The sequence below is a fragment of the Sturnira hondurensis genome, unplaced genomic scaffold (assembly GCF_014824575.4).
Source record: "Sturnira hondurensis isolate 20B ecotype Veracruz unplaced genomic scaffold, ASM1482457v3 Scaffold0014854, whole genome shotgun sequence".
Taxonomy (NCBI): domain Eukaryota; kingdom Metazoa; phylum Chordata; class Mammalia; order Chiroptera; family Phyllostomidae; genus Sturnira; species Sturnira hondurensis.
The window spans coordinates 10,057,776-10,075,837 of record NW_028087485.1 but is presented as its reverse complement, the minus strand read 5'-3'; the positions used below and the strand labels follow the sequence as shown (position 1 = coordinate 10,075,837).

Below are 18,062 nucleotides of genomic sequence, written 5' to 3'. Positions count from 1 at the left end.
ATTTAAATGTGTTTAAAAATTACTTTGTTGGCATTTTGTCAGCTTTTCCCACCTGATTTTTAATTTAACTTTATTAATATTTTTTTCAATCATACATGAAAGCAGAAAGAGTATTAATTGAGCTTCTTCAAATCCATCACTCAAGCTTTAAAAATTATCCCTATTTTGGATTCTTGTTTCATCTAGCCTCCCTAATTTATTCTCCCCCAACTTAGTAACTTTTATCACATTAAGACATTTCTAAACTCTCATCTTTCAGATAATATTTAAATAGCACAAGCGTACATAAGTACCACATATACGCACATAAAGAATTATACGTATCAAGTAGTTCAGGCGAACCTCTGCTGCCTTCCTTATCATTTAGAAGCCAATGCAATACTAGTCTTTTATCAGCCAGAAGTTATAATAAAAGCCTTCCAAATTAAGGATTCCTCAGAAATATTTTAAATATACTAAGGCTGTCAATTTTATAGTCTTGATGAGAAAATCAGTTCTACCAAAGGCACTGATCTTTTGGAAAGATAGTACTTGTAGGAAATCAAAATTACACATTCCGCGTTATGATGGGCCAAAGAAAATAAAACAGTACAAACATGTGAGAAATGTTTAATTAGGGACACCACAAAAAATAGCTCTGTTTTTAAAAAATAACTAGTGCAGTTAAAGAAACAGATGAAAAAGAATTTTTTACCTAAGGATCACTAGCTTTACTCCAAAATAAATTCTCTTTCTAGAAGACACACTACCTCAAAATCACAAGAAACAAAAAAATTATGAAATGAAAAAAATAAAACCACTATACAAGTTGTGACATAAAATAATGCCTTTTATTTTCCACTCCTCTCCCCAAATAATCCATTTTAAAAATGAACATAATTGGGCTTATCCAAATGAGCTTTCTCCCATTCAAAATAAACACTTCCTGAGGCAATATATACTTATTCCAATAATGCAATTATTACTCAAAACATGTTTGAAATTCTTTCCACATTACTTTCAGAGTAAATGTGTAAATCATATACCTGATAAAGATTAATATGCAGAATACTAAAAGAGTTCCTATAACACAACAACAAACCCAATTAAAAAATGAACAAAGAGCCCTGGCCGGTGTGGCTCAGTTGGTTGAGCATTGTCCCATAACCGAAACGTCGTGGGTTCAATCCCTGGTCAGGGCACATACCTAGATTACAGATTCAATCCCTGGTCCTAGTGCATGCAGTTCCCCAGTCTGCATGCAGATGGGGATGGCAACCAATGGATGCTTCTCTCGCATCAATGCTTCTCTTCTTCCCTTCCTCTCTTTTTAAGCAATGAAAAAATGTCCTCAGGTGAGAATTTAAAAAAAAAGAACAAGTGACTTACACAGACCTTTCTCCAGATTATATATGCAAACAGCTAATAAGCACATGAAAGATGCTCAACATCAATCTGTTAAACATTAGGGAAATGTGAATCAAAAGCACAATGATATACCAACCCATGCTCATTAAGATGCCTACTATCAAAACAACAAAAAACGGAAAATAAGCACTGTTGAGGATGTGGAGAAATAGCAACCCTTATATACTGCTAGTGGGAGTATAAAATGGTGAAGTCACTTTGGAAAGCAGTTTGACAATTCCTCAAAAGGCTAAACAACACTACCATGTGATCCAGCAACTGCATCCCTGGGTATATACCCAGAAGAGTTGAAAGCTAGGACTTAGGCACTTGGGTACCAATGTTCACAGCAGCGTTATTCACAACAATCAAAAGAAGGAAGCAGCCCAAGCGTCCAGTGATGGATGATAGAGAAACAAAATGTAGTATATACATACAATAAAATATTATTCAGCCTTAAAAAGGAATGAAATTTTGATACCTGTTATGACATGGACAAAACTTGAAAACATTATGCTAAGAGATTTAAGCCAGACACAAAAAGACAACTATTATATGATTCCACTTAATGAAATATGTAAAATAATGAAATTCAGAGACAGAAAGTAAATTAGAGGTTACTAGGAGCTGAGGGGGGCAGGAATGGGAAGTTATTGCTTGATGGGTACAGAGTTTCTGTTTGGATACTGAAAAGTTCTGTAACAGACAATTACGAGGGTTGCATAAGACTATGGATGTACTTCACGCCACTCAATCATACACTTAAAAGAGTTCAAATAATAAATTTTATGTGTCTGTTTTATCACAATTTTTAAAAGGAAAAGGGGTGCTCTGCCCTGTTTGAGGTGTCTTCAATGACAGCACATCAGTACTGTATAATATTCCTTACTTTAGACTGCTCTTCCTCACCCCTTCACATGACTCTAATGCCACTAAGTCTGATGAGGATATGTGATAGCTGACAGAAACATAATCTGAGTGCCCTGGACTCTGGTCCAAGAAAAGTAGACCATGTGAAAATGTTCACTTAAATGTCAAGTGAGTGTATCAATTCCTATAACAATAAAACAAGACCAGAGTAATGTATAATAGTTTCAAGACCTCCAGTGGATGCCTGAAACCACAGGCAATACTCAACCATATATACACTATGTTTTTTCCCCTATACGTACCCATGGTAAAGTTTAACACATAAAAGAGGCACTTCAAGAGATTAATAGCAACTAATAATAAAACAGAACTATTGTATAATAATATACTGTGATAAAAGTTATGTAAATATGAGCTTGCTCTAAATATCTTATTGTACTGCACTCATTCTTATTATGACGACGTGAGATAAAACGCCAAACCTAGTCCTGAATTTGTGTAACCATCACTTAGTTGCAGTAAATGGCTTGGTGTCACTTGTTTAAGGGATTCCTTGATGAAGTTTTTAATGCTTTCTGGCACAACACGTTACTATCGATCAGAATATATGTTTTCTGTTCATGTCTTCCATCCACGAACTGAACACCTTCTCCATTTTAACTGACCACATATCACACACTGAGGCCATAACTTCTGCAATCTGGGGTGCAACGGCATAACCAACACAAGTATTTTCCTTCTTCACGATTATAGATAGAGACAGAAGATTCGTTCTTATCGCAGGTCTTAGTAACCTCCGCATATGATTTTTTCTTACTAAGTCAAGAACGTTTACCTTTTCACTTAAATGAAGAACCTGCAAAGTGCTTCTCTTCGGTATATCCAAATTGCACTTTGCGGCCATTGTTAAGGAAGGTAAGAGTTCCTTGCACACAGGCATTGCGATACCGCAACAGTTTGATACCTGAGATAGCTGCTAAGGGACTACCAGGCAAGCAGCATGTACAATGTGGGTAAGAAGACAAAGGGATAGATGATTCACATCCCAGGCAGGACAGCACGAAATTTCATCATGCTACTCAGGATGGCATGCAATTTAAAACTTACAAATTGTTTATTCCTGGAATGTTCCAATTAACTGTTTGGGGCCATGGTTGACTACTGGTAACAGAAACTGTGGAAAGCAAAACTGTGGGTATCGGGGAAATGCTGCATCCTTAATGAGAGGACAGGATGAGAGATCAAAGGTTCTGAGATGGTTCTGCTAGCAGCTGGGCTGATTCACCAACGCCAAGAACTAGTTTCTCTTAACTTCTCCTCTGGTATTCTTAATAGCTTTATTCTATGTTCTCTCCCCACTTGAGGCTTGTTAATGCAAAGTGTTTAGGTTTGAAACAACTGGATTTCATTCCCAGTGGCTAATGATGTGGCCTAGAAAAGGAGAGGAGGGCAGAAAAATTCAAAAGGGAGAAGTCTAAAATGTATTTTCAGCCCCTCCCAAGATTTTAAAAATAGAATTTATTAGGATGACTATGGTGTGCAAAACCATACAGTTTCCAAGTGTCTAACTCAGTAAAACATCATTTGCACACTACATCACGTGTTCACCACCCCAAGCAAAGTGTCTTCTTTCCATCATCCCCTTGATTTGCCCACCTCCACCTAACTCCCACCACCCTGCCCCTCTGGCTATTATCACTCTGCTTTCTGTGTCTATGTGCTGTGTATGTTTTTTGGCTAATCCCTTCATCTTCTTTCATCCAGTCCTTCCTGCACCCTACCCCTGAGAGCTTTCATCCCATTCTGTGTATCCATATTAATGTTTCTATTTTATTCACCAGTTTATTTTGCTTATTAGATTCCACATATAAGTGAGATCATACAGTATTTGTCTTTCTCTTATTGACTTACTTCATTTAGCATAATAATCTACAGGTTCATCCATTATGTCACAAGAGGTTAAGATTTCCTTTTTTTTTTTTACATCCACGTGCTAGTATTCCATAGTGTTAATGTACCACAGCTGCTTTTTAAATTTTTATCTACTCGTCTACTGACAGGCACTCAGCCTGTTTCCATATCTTGGTTATTGTAAACAATGCTGCAATTAACATTGGGATGCATATATTCTTTCAGAATATATGTATTAGTGTTTCAGGATTCTTAGGATATATTCCCAGAGGTGGGACTGCTGGGTCAAAAGGTAGTTACATTTCTTATTTTTTTGGTGAAACTCCATACTGTTATACTGCTTCCCACAATGGTTGCACTAGTCTGCATTCCCACCAACATAACAAGCATCCCATTTTCTTCACATCCTCACCAGCACTTGCTGTTTGTTGATTGATTGATGACAGCCATTTCAGTAGGTGTGAGGCGATAGCTCAGTGTGGTTTGCTTTTTTCTTAAATATTTTATTTATTCATTTTTAGAGAGAGGGGAAAAGAAGAAGATAAATATCACTGTATGGTTGCCTTGGCTGCCTCTCCTGCGCCCCATACTGGGGACCTGGCCCGCAACCCAGGCATGTGCTTTGACTGGGAATCGAACTGGGGTCCTTTGGTTTGCTGCCCACACTCGATCCACTGAGTTATGCCAGCCAGGGCTCATTGTGGTTTTAATTTGCATCTCTCTGATGATGAGAGACCGTTTTTTTTTTCATGTCAATTGCCCATTTGTATGTCCTTCATAGAGAAATATCTATTCAAGTCGTTTGACCATTTTTTCATTGAAATGTTTATCTTTCTGGTGTTAAGCTCTTCATTTATTTGGGAATTAAGCCCCTATGAGATGTATCATTAGCAAATATGTTCTCCCATACAGTGGGGGTTCCCTTTATTTTGATGTAGTCCCATTTTTTTTGACTTGCCCTAAGAGATATTATCAGCAAAAATATTTCTGTAAGAGGTGTCTAAGATTTTACTGCCTACATTTTCTTCTACGATTTTTGTGGTTTTGCAATTTATGCTTAAGTCTCTTATCCACTTTGAGTTTATTCTTATGTATGGTATAAACTGGTGGTCCGGTTTCATTTTTTTTGCATGTACCAGTCCAATTTTCCCAAACCATTTACTGAAGAACTGTCTTTATTGTATGCTCTCATTTCCTTTGTAAAATAATTGACCATAAAGGCACGGGTTTATTTCTGGGATCTCTGTTCTGTTCCATTGATCTATGTACCTGTTCTCATGCCAGTACCAGACTGTTTTGATTACAGTGGCCTTATAGTATAGGTTGATATCAGGTATGTGATACCACCAACTTTGTTCTTCTTTCTCAACATTGCTGAGGCTATTCAAGGTCTTTTTGGTTCCACAGAACCTTTGGAATATTTGTTCTAGATCTGTGAAAAATACCACTGGTATTTTAACAGGAATTTCACTGGATCTATAGATTGCTTTGAGTAATACAGACATTTAAATTATGTTAATTATTCCAATCCATGAACATGGTATATGCTTCCACTTACTCGTATCTTCCTCAATATCTTTCTTCAATGTCCTATAATTTTCTGAGTACAGGTCTTTTACCTCCTTGGTTAAATTTATTCCTGGGCACCTTATTTTTGTCACTGTTCTTGCAATAGAAAGTAGAATTGTTTTCTTAATTTCTATTTCTGATAGTTCATTATTGGTGTATAAAAATGCCACCAAGTTCTGAATATTAACTTTGTAGCCTGCTACTTTGCCAAATTCACTTACTAGATCCAGTAGGTCTTGAGTGGAGTTCTTTAGGGTTTTCTATGTGCTTATCATGTCATCCGTGAATAATGACAGTTCTACTTCTTCCCTTTCAATTTGGGTGCCTTTTATTTCCTCTTCTTGTCTGATTGCTGTGGCTAGTATATTGAATAACAATGATGACAGTGGACATCCCTGTCTTGTTCCTGATCTTAAGGAAAATGCTTTTAGTTTTTGCCCATTGAGTAATGTTAGCTGGGGGTTTATCAGAGGTGGCCTTTATGATATTGATGTATGATTCCTCTATTCTCACTTCACTAAGAGTTTTTATCATAAATGGGTGCTGGATTTTATTAAATACTTTTTCTGCATCCACTGATATGACTATGGAATTTTATTTTTCATTTTGTTTATGTGATATATCATGTTTATTAATTTGCAAATACTGTACCAACCTTGCATCCCTGGAATAAATCCCACTTGATCATGGTGTATGAACTTTTCAATGTATTGCTAAATCCAGTTTGCTAATAGTTTGTTAAGGATTTTAGCATCTATACTCACCAGGAATATTGGCCTAATTTTCTTTCTTAGTGTCTATATCTGATTTTGGAATTAAGATAATGGTGGTCTCATAAAGAGCTTGGAAATCTTCCCTACTTTTGAAATTTTTTGGAATAGTTTGACAAGAACAGGTGTTGGTTCTTCTTTGAATGTTTGGTAAAATTCACTTGTGAAGCCATCTGGTCTAGGGCTTTTGTTTACTGGGAGTTTTTGGTTTTTTCTTTATTACAGCTTCAATTTCATTAGTTGTATTGGCCTATTAAGGTTTTCTGATTCTTCCAGATTCAGTTTTGGCAGATTGTATATTTCTAGGCATTTATACATTTAGCCCAGGTTGTCCAATTTGTTGGCAAGTATTTTTTTTACAATCCTTTGTGTTTCTGTTATGTCAATTGTCACTTCGCTTTTTTCATTTCTGATTTTATTTATTTGGGTCTTTTCTCTCTCTCTCTCTTTTTTTTTTGATAAGTCTGTTTAAAGGTTCATCAATCTTGTTTATCTTTTCAAAGAACCAGCTCTTTGTTCCATATGTCTTCGGTATTTTTTTTCAACTTTCTATGCCCTTTATTTCCATTCTGATCTGTACTATTTCCTTCCTTAAACTTACCCTGGGCTTTGTTTGTTCTTTTTCTAGTTCTCTTAAGTATAAGGTTAGATTATTTATTTGAGATGTTTCTTGCTTCTTGAGACAGGCCTGTAATGTCATATACTTCCCTCTCGATACTGCTTTCACTGTGTCCCAAAGACCTGGGGTTAAGTATTCATTTTCATTTGTTTCCAAGTAATTTTTAATTTCTTCCTAATCTCACTGCTAACCCATTTGTTGTTTAATAGCATGTTATTTTAGCCTACATGTATTTGAATGTTTTTTTAGTTTGTTGTAGATGATTTGAAGTGTCAACACCATTGTGGTCAGAGAAGATGCCAGATGTGATTTCAATCTTCCTGAACTTGTTAAGACTTATTTTGTGTCCTAGCATGTGGTCTATCTTTGAGAATATTCTATGTGTATGTTCTGCTTATCAATTAAATCCATCTGACTGAGTGTATCATTTAAGGTTGCTGTCGCTTTGTTTTTTATCTGGAACGCCTACCCATTGATGACAATGGAGTGTTAAAATCCCCTACTATGACTGTATTGCTGCCAATTTCTTCCTTAATGTCCAGCAGGATTTTCTTCATATATTTAGGTTCTCTTATGTAGGGTGCATAAATGTTTACAAGGATATGTCCTCTTGTTGGATGGATCCATTTAGAATTACGTAGTGACCTTCTTTGTCTCATTATAGCCTTTGTTCTGAAGTCTATTTTGTCAGATATAAGTATTGTTACCCCAGATTTTTTTGTGTTTCCACTTGCATGGGTTATTGTTTTCCATCCCTTCACTTTTAGTTAGTGTCTATTTTTGTTCTGAAGTGGGTCTCTTGTAGACAGCATATACATATATATGGGTGATGTTTTCTTATCCATTCACCTATTCTATGTCTTTTGATTGGAGCACTTAATCCATCTATATTTAAAGTTATTGTTGATGGGTATTTATTGTCATTTCATTCTTTACATCACGTTCTTCTCCCTAAAGTACACCCTTTAACATTTCTTGCAATACTGGTTTGGTGGTAATGAATTAATTCCCTTAGCCTCCAGCCACAAATCCCCACCCCCCTTTTTTTTCCAGTCTGGGAAGCTCTTTATTTCACCTTCCATTTTAAATGACAGCCTTGCTGGATAGAATAGTCTTCGCTGCAGGCCCTGGCTTTTCATCACTGTGAATATCTCACGCCAATCCCTTCTGGACCAAAACTGTCATCCCTTCTGTCACAAGTCAGACACTCAATGAGGGCAAAGTGGCCCATACTTCAGAACCAAAGCACTAAGTCTCTGTCAGTCTCCAATTCTAGTTTCCCCTGTTTCTGTTGAAAAATCATCTGACAGCGTATGGGAACTACCTTGTAGGGAACTGTCTTTCTCATTGCCTTTATGCTTCTTTCTTTGTCTTTAATCTTTGCTATTTTAATTATGATGTGTCTTGGTGAGGGACTCTCCATGCTTCCTTAATCTGTGTGACTGTTTCCTTCACCGGATTAGAGAAGTTTTCAGCCAGTATTTCTTCAACAGTTTCTCTACCCCTTGCTCACTCTCTTCTTCTGGTACCCCTATGATGTTGATGTTGTTGCACCTAATGTTGCTCCGGAGGACTTTAGATTTTCCTCATTTTGTAAAATTCTCTTTACTTTTTGATATTGTTTGGGTGCTTACTGTTATCTTGTCCTCTAAGTTGCTGGCTGGATCCTCTGCTTCACCTAACCTGCTACTGATTCCTTCTAGTATATTTTTCATTTAAGATATTATATTCTTCATTTCTGACTAGTTCTTTTTTATGGTTTCTGTGTCATTTTTAATGCCTACTATCTCTTTAAGTTCTCAATGAGATTGTCCATTTTTCCTCTAAGGTCCTTCAGCATCCTTATAACCACTGTTTTAAACACTGCATCTGGTATTTTGGTTGATTCAATTTCATTTAATTCTCTTTCTGGGGATTTCTCTTGTGTTTTTATTCTCTTGTTTCCCCATTTTGTCTCTGTGTATTAGGCAGATCTGCTATGACTCCCAAACTTGTTATGATGGCCTTATGATGAAGGTGTCTTGTTGGACTCAGTGTACAATCTTCCATATCACCTGTGTTCCATGTTCCAGGAATGTTTCTTCTGGGTTATGTGCACCTCCCTGTTGTAGCTGAGTCTTGAATGCTGTTGGCTGTTTCATGGGTGGGGTTACCCTTCAGACTGGCTGATGTAAGGGTAAACCTTGATCACCAACTATGAAGTGCTGTGCAGGTGTTGTCCTGAGGCAGAATTGTTCCCAGCAGGATCTGGTACCTGCCACAATCCCACTTTGGGTGTGCTGCTTGTGTGGCTAGCTGGGTCAAGCTTTGGTATTATCTGAAGTCCACTACTAATTGTGCTGGTTTAGAGTCCACTTGGGCAGGATTCAGGTACAGGTCAATGTCAGATTATGTGTGTAACCAGCCTTGGGCTACCTGTGTGTAGCTACTATGCTGCTGATGGTTTGTGGCTGCATCTACTTGGCTTGGGGGTGTGTGGGAGGGTCCAATCTGTGTATAAGGGTTGACTTCCACCAGCTTAGAGCTGGGGGCATATCTGTAAAAGGAACAGGGCTCCCTGAAGCCTGCCTCCACCTGTACCCTGAGGTTGCCTGGTTTTCCTCCAGAGGCTTCCAGAAAAAGACGAGAGTAGGCCCAGGCTGGGCACAAACCACAGCCCCTTTCACAGGTTGTGAGTTCACTAGGGTGTGGCAACCACAGTCAAAGAGAACAAGGCTAGTGGGTCCCCTACATGGGGATCACAAGTCAGACACTCAATGAGGGCAAAGTGGCCCATACTTCAGAACCAAAGCACTAGTCTCTGTCAGTCTCCAATTCTAGTTTCCCCTGAAGAGGCTCGCTGCAGGTTCAGATTGGGTGCAGCCAACTGTTCCCTCTGTCCCAGGCTCACAGGGACAGATCAAGAGTCTCCCATTGGGGGTAATGCCAGCCCAGCCCCAATATTAGACAATAGCCTCTAAGGGAATCACCCTCTGAATGCCCCCCAACCCCAAGCCACTCTCCCACCCCCCTGTGGAACTGAGCCCAGTGGGGTAGGGTAGGGTATCCGGGACTCAGCAGAGCTGACCCATAAAGTCTCCCTTTGGGGGTAGTGCTCACAAGCCTGTAGGATGGGAGCGGGCACTTCTTCCCCTTGCCAAAGTAGCGTGGGATGAGTTCACTTGGGAGATAGAAGTGGCCTTCCCCCCACCTCAATGTAACCATATACCTCAGCCCCTGCTTGTCTAGTTCCTAGACAAAGTCTGCCCTAGAGACACCGTCAAAAGTCCCATCTCTACAAGGCACACCAGTCACCTGCTTGACTGCTCAGTAGGACAGAGCTGGCTAAGTGATTGAACAGGTATGGGAAGGGGTGCCAGCTGTGTGCTGGAGGTGGGCGAGACTGGCCCTTTCCAAAGCCACACAGTCGGTCACTCTCTAGGTCTCCACCAAGAGCCTTCCCAGAAAAGAGGGCCCCAACAGTCAGTGCTGGCTGTAGCCAGCAAACCCCTCTGCAGGACCCGAGTATAACAGAGTGGGCTCACCAGGTGTCAGAGACTGGGCAGTGCACTTTCCAACTGAAGTGAACCAACTGAAGGCTGGTGATGCAAAAAACGGAGTGCTGGTCCCTGAAAAGACGGTGTCTGGGTCTCCCAGGCAGACTGAATCCCCACTGATTTTCACCACCAAATGCTCACCAGATGTTATGCGGGCTCCTCCTCCCATCTCTGTTGTGCTGGGGTTGGGGACCCTGCTTGAGCGGGGGGGGGGGGGGGGGGGGAGGNGGCGGGGGGGGGGGGGGGGGGGGGGGGGGGGGGGGGCAAGGTTTGCAGCCACTACACTCCTCTGGTTACTGCCATGCCTGGGTACCCACCTTTCTTACCAGTCTCTCTGTGCCTTCTCCTGTAAGCACTTGGTCACACTGTTTCAGTTCAGCCAGGCTTCAGTTGACTACTCGGGCTGGCTGCTCTATAATGTAGCTCTAAATCCGGTGTGGGGCTGGGATATTAGTGTGGCTTCCACCTACTCTGCAGCCCCTTTAGAATTTCCTGAGATTTTTCAAACTGAAAACCTCCCCCTACAACTTTAGGATTCTAACAACACTTGCAATAGGGCAGTTATACAGGATTCATGATGCTTCATTCCCTTCAGATTATTTCTAAAAATTAAACAAAAGAAAAATTGTGTAAAACTATTCACATTTGAGGATTATATTCAAATTCAAGAGAAAGGTGCATTTTACCCTGGGGAAAAGTTCCATTTTGGAAAAAACAAAGGATTTTTTTAAAAAATGATCTTTTTTCTTTTATTGATTGCTCATCTAGAGGTCACCTGATAATCTCAATTCCTGATAAATGGGAGGAGAATGAGAAATTGAAACCGACCTATGTTTAAATTCTAACTATGGGTCTTAAGCCCACTGCTAGCTATGTATAAGTCATTTTACTTCCTGACTTGGTGGCCTCATTTGTAACATGGAACAAGTAATCCCTACTCCATACTTTAATAGACTGCTGTGAGGATTAAAAGGTACACTGCACATAGAGTATTGAAACATTTTCTAACACGTAATAGTATATGCTTAATGAATGTCTGTTCTCTTCCTCCAGAAATGGTAACAGAAATAAGGAATTTATTGCTTATCCACATGGCTCAGAACCTAAAGGTGCCAGAGATGGCGAAGACTGGAATGCACTTCTCCTTAGATCTTTGGGCCCACGAGGAAAAAAACAACAACACAATTAAGACATCTTGATTGAAAAAGAAAAATCAAGATGACTTCCTAAAGGAGCCAAGTTAGAAGTAATAATGCATTTTCATAATCCCAAACCAGTAAACCAACAGGAACTCTGTAAGTTATTAAGTAAATATTGACAAACAGCCCCCAACCCTAAACTGTGGCCCCACTTTGCTTGGGGTAAAAACTTCTGAAAATTTTAAAATCCGACATACATAATTTCCATGTTAACTCCATAGAACTTGCATTACTGCACGTTTAAGTCTTTCGTGGAACCGCGAAGGTTCCAACTATTTCTTTACACTGGAAAGAGTTCTTAACTGTTTCAAAAAAACAACTCCCCATGCCCTTATTAGAAGCATATCAGTAATACCTTTATCATAAACGAAAAAAATTTTCATTTAAGTAAGGACCTTTTCTTAGAAATCTATTCCTTCAGCTTGATCCTGCTGAGAAATAACCCTTCACTGGAAACACTGCTTAATTTCTATGGAAACATAATCTTATGCCAAATACCGTCTCATTAATAAACTAGTCAGATAAGAACTTTAACTTTTTATTGATTCATGATCATTTGCAGTACTTAACAATTCAAAAACAAGTGACTATTCATTCCACTGCCATCTATCTAGCTAGCATTCCGGGTTTTTCCACAATAAACAGGAGTATAAATGAATTTAATATTGCTATTACTCTCCTTATTCCTTAGATTTTTCCTCACAGTTCAAGTTCAATATATTAATCCTTGGTAGCACCAGTCAGAGCAAGACAACTACTTTCACTGCATTATCATTTTATGTACATTATTTCATTTAAACATTATACCAATACTTTATGACCCCTCCCCTTCAGATTAAATTAAGAAACTAGCACTGAGACGCTAGCAGGCCAACAGCGGGCATACCCTTGTACTGGGAGGCAACAGCCCCAGCAATCCTCATTGTTACCATCTACCTGCACACCTCTGTTTCCTTATGAAAATAGCTTACGTCTCCAAAATTACATTCCACCCCCACACTTCCATGAAAGTCATATAATTTTACATTTGAAAACAAGAAAACTTTCAGAAACCCTATGTAGATGTTTTCTCAGAACAAAGTGAGGCAGTTTACAGTAATGATAAGTAAGTCCTAAGCCAATAACCACCCTCTCTTAATAAATATACGATCCAAAACATGACTGCCATCTGACATGTGATGTCCTAACCACATACTTCAGATGCATCAATACCAGGCTCACCGTCAATGTCACTACATTGTAACTCTGAAAACTAGTTATCTATCTATTCTGTATATGGTAACTCTGTGTCACTCAAAATTCTGTTTGCCAGAATAGCCAATTCATTTCAGATAAAATTAACAATTATTAGTTATTCCTTCCCCTATTAAAAGAAATCATGTACTTGTTGAACGTCTTCTCTGTTTTAGGAATAATGATACAAAGAAGGTAGCTATTTATTATAACAGCTACTACTTATAAAGCATGTAATATGTACTGAGCTAATACTGAAAAAAATTAAGAAATAGTAATTTCTTCTTTGAATTCCCAAATTCTAAAGTCAAAATATACAGGGGGCAAAAATTAAAGGGGTGCATTGTGCCATATTTCATTCTGCTCAGAAAACTGACATTTTCTTTTTTTTAATCTTCACCCATGGATATATTAATTGATTTTAGAGACAAAGGAGGGGAGGGAGACGGATAAACATCAAAGTGAGAGAGAAACATCACCGATAGTTTGCTTCCCATATGCACCCCAACCAGGGATTGAACCACAGTGTAGGGATGTGCCCTGACTAGGAATCAAACCCACAATCTTTTGGTGTGCGGGACAATGATGCTTCAACCAACCTAGCCATCCAGCCAGGACAAAAGTTGGTATTTTCCACAAACACTTGAAGCAAGAAAGACAGTAGTTTAACAACATAAAAAACTATGTTAATGGTGCTAACAGAACACAGAAGCAAAACAATCATAAACTTAAAAACTGTAATAAAACAAAAATGATCACTGCCTAGGTCCTAATAAAAAATACAAGCCAAATGAAAGATAATGGGGCCTGGAGTATTTGGATACTACTTTAATATATTCATTTTGTAAGTAATTACTTTTTTGTAGTCAGTAATTACAAAAACAGGTTGTAACTCCATATGTATAATTACTTTAAAGTCACGTTTACATTTTATCTCCCTAATTCTCATACATTTGCCAAAACAGAAGTTTCTCTGGTAGGAAGAATTAATAAAATTGATAAATTTCTAGCTAGACTAGTGAAGAGAAATTTTTTAAAGACCCAAATTACCGTATCAGGAATGAGGAAAAAAAAACATTCCTACAGATCTTACAATAAAAGATTATTATGATCTATTTTATGCCAATAAACTTAAAATCTATGACTTTAGATGAAATGAATATAAATGATCAAAACAAATACACGAAGAAGAACCTCTGGCTAGCCCTAGACCTCTGTTTAAATGTTAAATGTGTACATTGAACACCTTCCCACAAAACTAGCTCATAACTTAGGTGGCTTCACTAGTTAATTCTATCAAATATGTAATTCACCCTTTTAACAGACTTAAAAAACAAGATCAATAGAGGGAGAAAAGCATTTGATGAAATTAAGCACATATTCATGCTAAAAATAAACTCCTAAAAAACTGAGATTAAAAGGGAACTACCTCAACCCGATAAAAAAACATCCACAAAAACCCTACAACAGCATTCTTAATAGTGGGAAGACTGAACATTCTCTAAGATCAAGAACATAGCAAAGAGGTCATTCTCAACACCTCTATTCAACATGGTACTAAGATTTAAAATGCCAGTGCAATAAGTCAAAAAATGTTTTAATGAAATAAGATAAAAAATATACAGATTGCGAAGGAAAAAGTAAATAATTTGCAGATGACCAGAATAAAGAACTATAACTCAACAATAAAAAGACAAACAACCCAGTTTAAAAATGGATATTTGAAAAGGCACTTCATGAAAGAAATATAAATGGCTAATAAGCATATGAGATCATAAACACCACTAGTTGTCAAGGAAATATGAACTAAAAATCACAATGAGATAACACTGTACATTCACTAGAATGGGTAAGTTCAAAGTTCTAATAACATCAAGTGTTAGTGAAGAGTGGAGCAACTATAATCTTCATGCTTTCTGGTTAAGAATTTAAAATAGTGTAACTACTTTGAAAAATCATTTGTCAGGCCCTGGCTGGTGTGGCTCAGTGGATTGAGCACAGGCTGTGAACTAAAAAGTCACCGGTTCAATTCCCATTCAGGGCACATGCCTGGGTTGCAGGCTGGGTCCCCAGTGAGGGCCATTTGAAAAGCAACCACATGTTGATGTTTCTCTACTTTCCCCTTTCTCTAAAAATAAATAAATAAAATCTTTAAAAAAAAGAAAAATAAAAATCATGTGTCTTCCTATAAGGTAAACATATAATTTAGCAATTTCTTTTAAAACAAATAAATTTTATTTTTAATGTGTGAGAGAATATCAGTTGCCTCTCAAATCCCCCAAATGGGGACCTGGCCCACAACCCCGGCCTGTGCCCTGACTGGGAACGGAACTGGTGAACTAGCAACCTTTCAGTGCACAGGCTGGCGCTCAACCCACTGAGCAACACTGTAATCTAGCAATTTCACTCCTGGGTGTTTACCCAGAAGAAATAAAAATAAACATCCACAAAAAGACCCGTACACCAATGCTCATAAGAGCTTAATTCGCAATGGCCTCAAACCAGAAACGATCCAAATGTTCATCAACAGATAAACAGATTGTGGTATACTCAAACAATTTGGCTTCCCCACCAAAAAAATAAAAAAGAAAGTTTAAAGAGGAAGAGGGTAATTTCGTAATACTGACAGGCTAATATTACTAGTAATAAAACCTATCAAGAGTATGCACCCAGGTATTGCTCTTTAAGAAGGGTACGTGATTTTTGTGGTATTCTTCTCAAACGTGAATAACACTTCAATCTATTTCTTAATTTTTACAACTGTGCTATGATCAAGTAAGATACTACCATTAAGAGAAAGGCAAACTCTATTATTTTTACAGCTCTTCTGTAGGCCTAAAAGTTATTTCAAAATAAAAAGTTTTAAAATGTTAGGGGTTAAAAAACAAACAAACAAAAAAGCCCTACTTACTGACAGACACAAGAATGAATCACTGAAACATTACGCTGATCAAAGAAGCCAGGCACAAGAGAACACAGTACATGATTCCATTTACATGAACGTCTGGAAAAAGCAAAATTAATTTATGGTAACAGAAACCTGTGGGCAAAAGGGATAGGAGAGAGAACTGACTTCAAAGATGCAATGAGGGCACTTTTTTGAGTGATGGAAACACACCTTGATTGTGGTGGTGATAACAAGAGGTAACATATTTTGTCAAACTCATTAATTATATACTCAGAATGCATGTGTTTCACTGTATATAAAAACAGTGTCTCAGAGAATACTTCAGAAAACAGACCCTTTCCAAGAATTTACCCTGTGAGTCTATTGCATTTACTCCAGGGATATTTATCTCAAATACTCAAACGTGTTAAAAAACAAACAAACAAACAAACAAACAACAAAAATCCCACTTCTTTTAGTCTTGCCTGTGCACTTTATAGCACGTTTTTCTGATGGCACATCCTCGGCAGCACTTCAAGGATACAGTTTGTTCGTTTCATAAGTAACCAAGTTATTCACACAAATTTAATGAATAACATTCTGGAAAGCGGGTGGAAGTCAATAAACTTGCTTTCTGTGTGCTGTATGAAGTGGAGGCACCGCCACAAGAAGAGCGACAATGTTTTTCACCCAACATGGAATTGTTGGAGTAATATATAGTCTCTCTCTCAAGATAACTATTTCAAAGTGCTTTGTCCTAGTTTCTTTAAGGGGATGAGCCTATTGATATGAAATTATACCTTGCTATAAATTGTCATTATTCAAATGATAATTTAAACTTATTATGTACATGCATGCTTAGGTTTGAATCTTATTTCAACTATATTGTAGCTAAGTGTCCTTGAAGAAAGTCCTTAACATCTTAAGTGTTATCTGTAAAATGGAGACAATGACACTATCTTCCTCAAAGAATTTTTATAAACATTAAATATGCAACGTAAATGAAACAGTCCATGTATTAAGTGAGATAATCTGTGTAAAACACTTAGAACAGAGTGTGGCTTATAATAAGCACTTGATAATGTTAATAATCACTACTATATAAGTAAAGCATATTACAGTCTAGACTAAAAGTAATCATTAAAATATGAAGTGGGGTACAAAAAGCCAAAAAAGCAAATGAGCTATTTTTCAAGTTTAGAGATTAAGATTTAGTGACTTTTTTCACTAAATAAGAAACTTCATTCTTTTTCATTATTCTGTGGGAATATATATAGTTATCTCAATGCTCGGTAACAAAATGTGTTGGGCACAGGTTTTAAATACTTATTGAACTATTTCAATAAGAATATCTTAATAACCAAGGGGGGAAAGTTTGTCATTTTGTGACCCCATTAACCTTTTGGTTACAGGATGATGCTCCAACCAACTGAACTATACCGGCCAGGGCTCAGTGTTTATTTTTGATACATAACTTGTTTGGTAAATATTATGGCCATATCTGTGACAGCTGACTACAAACTACAACTATCCATTTGTGTACATTAATATTATTTATATTTGTACCCTAAATTGAACAAATTGAGATTCAGACAGAAGTCAGTTTTCTAACACTATTACATAAGAGTTACCAGAAGTAAACTTATACAATGTAAAGGGTTTTGTGTTTAAAAGCAGCATGTTTTAGGGAAAGTTTGTGAAAGCTCCTGTTCTGAGTGCTACAGCTGTATACATGTGCATGCATGTACACACGTGTGTACAGGCGCTCAACTCAGTCCCTCATCTGCATTTCTTCTTAAGTACGATTGTCATTAACATTTGTATCAGACTGCAAGTATTTTAACAAAAACTTTGTAAGTTCTGAAAACATGCAACTATTGACTAACGCACTGAGTACTTCAAACATATCTCAGGGCCAGAAAGGAACAAGCAGCACAGTGCTGGTGTTTAAGGTCTATCTGACACTGAACAAAGCTAACAGCTCTAGTTTGTCAAAAGTCTTCACATAGTATATGTGCAATCATTTCAGTGAAAAGTGAACACATTTTCCATCTGTCTTAAAGGTAATATTCAAATTAGCTG

General features: G+C 37.6%; 1 protein-coding gene across 2 annotated transcripts in view; it reads right to left on the bottom strand.

The window, feature by feature from the left end:
* The window catches only part of NT5C2 (5'-nucleotidase, cytosolic II), an 80,209-nt gene that overhangs the window by 26,159 nt on the left and 35,988 nt on the right, over window positions 1-18,062 (bottom strand). The gene's annotated exons all lie outside the window — the stretch shown is intronic.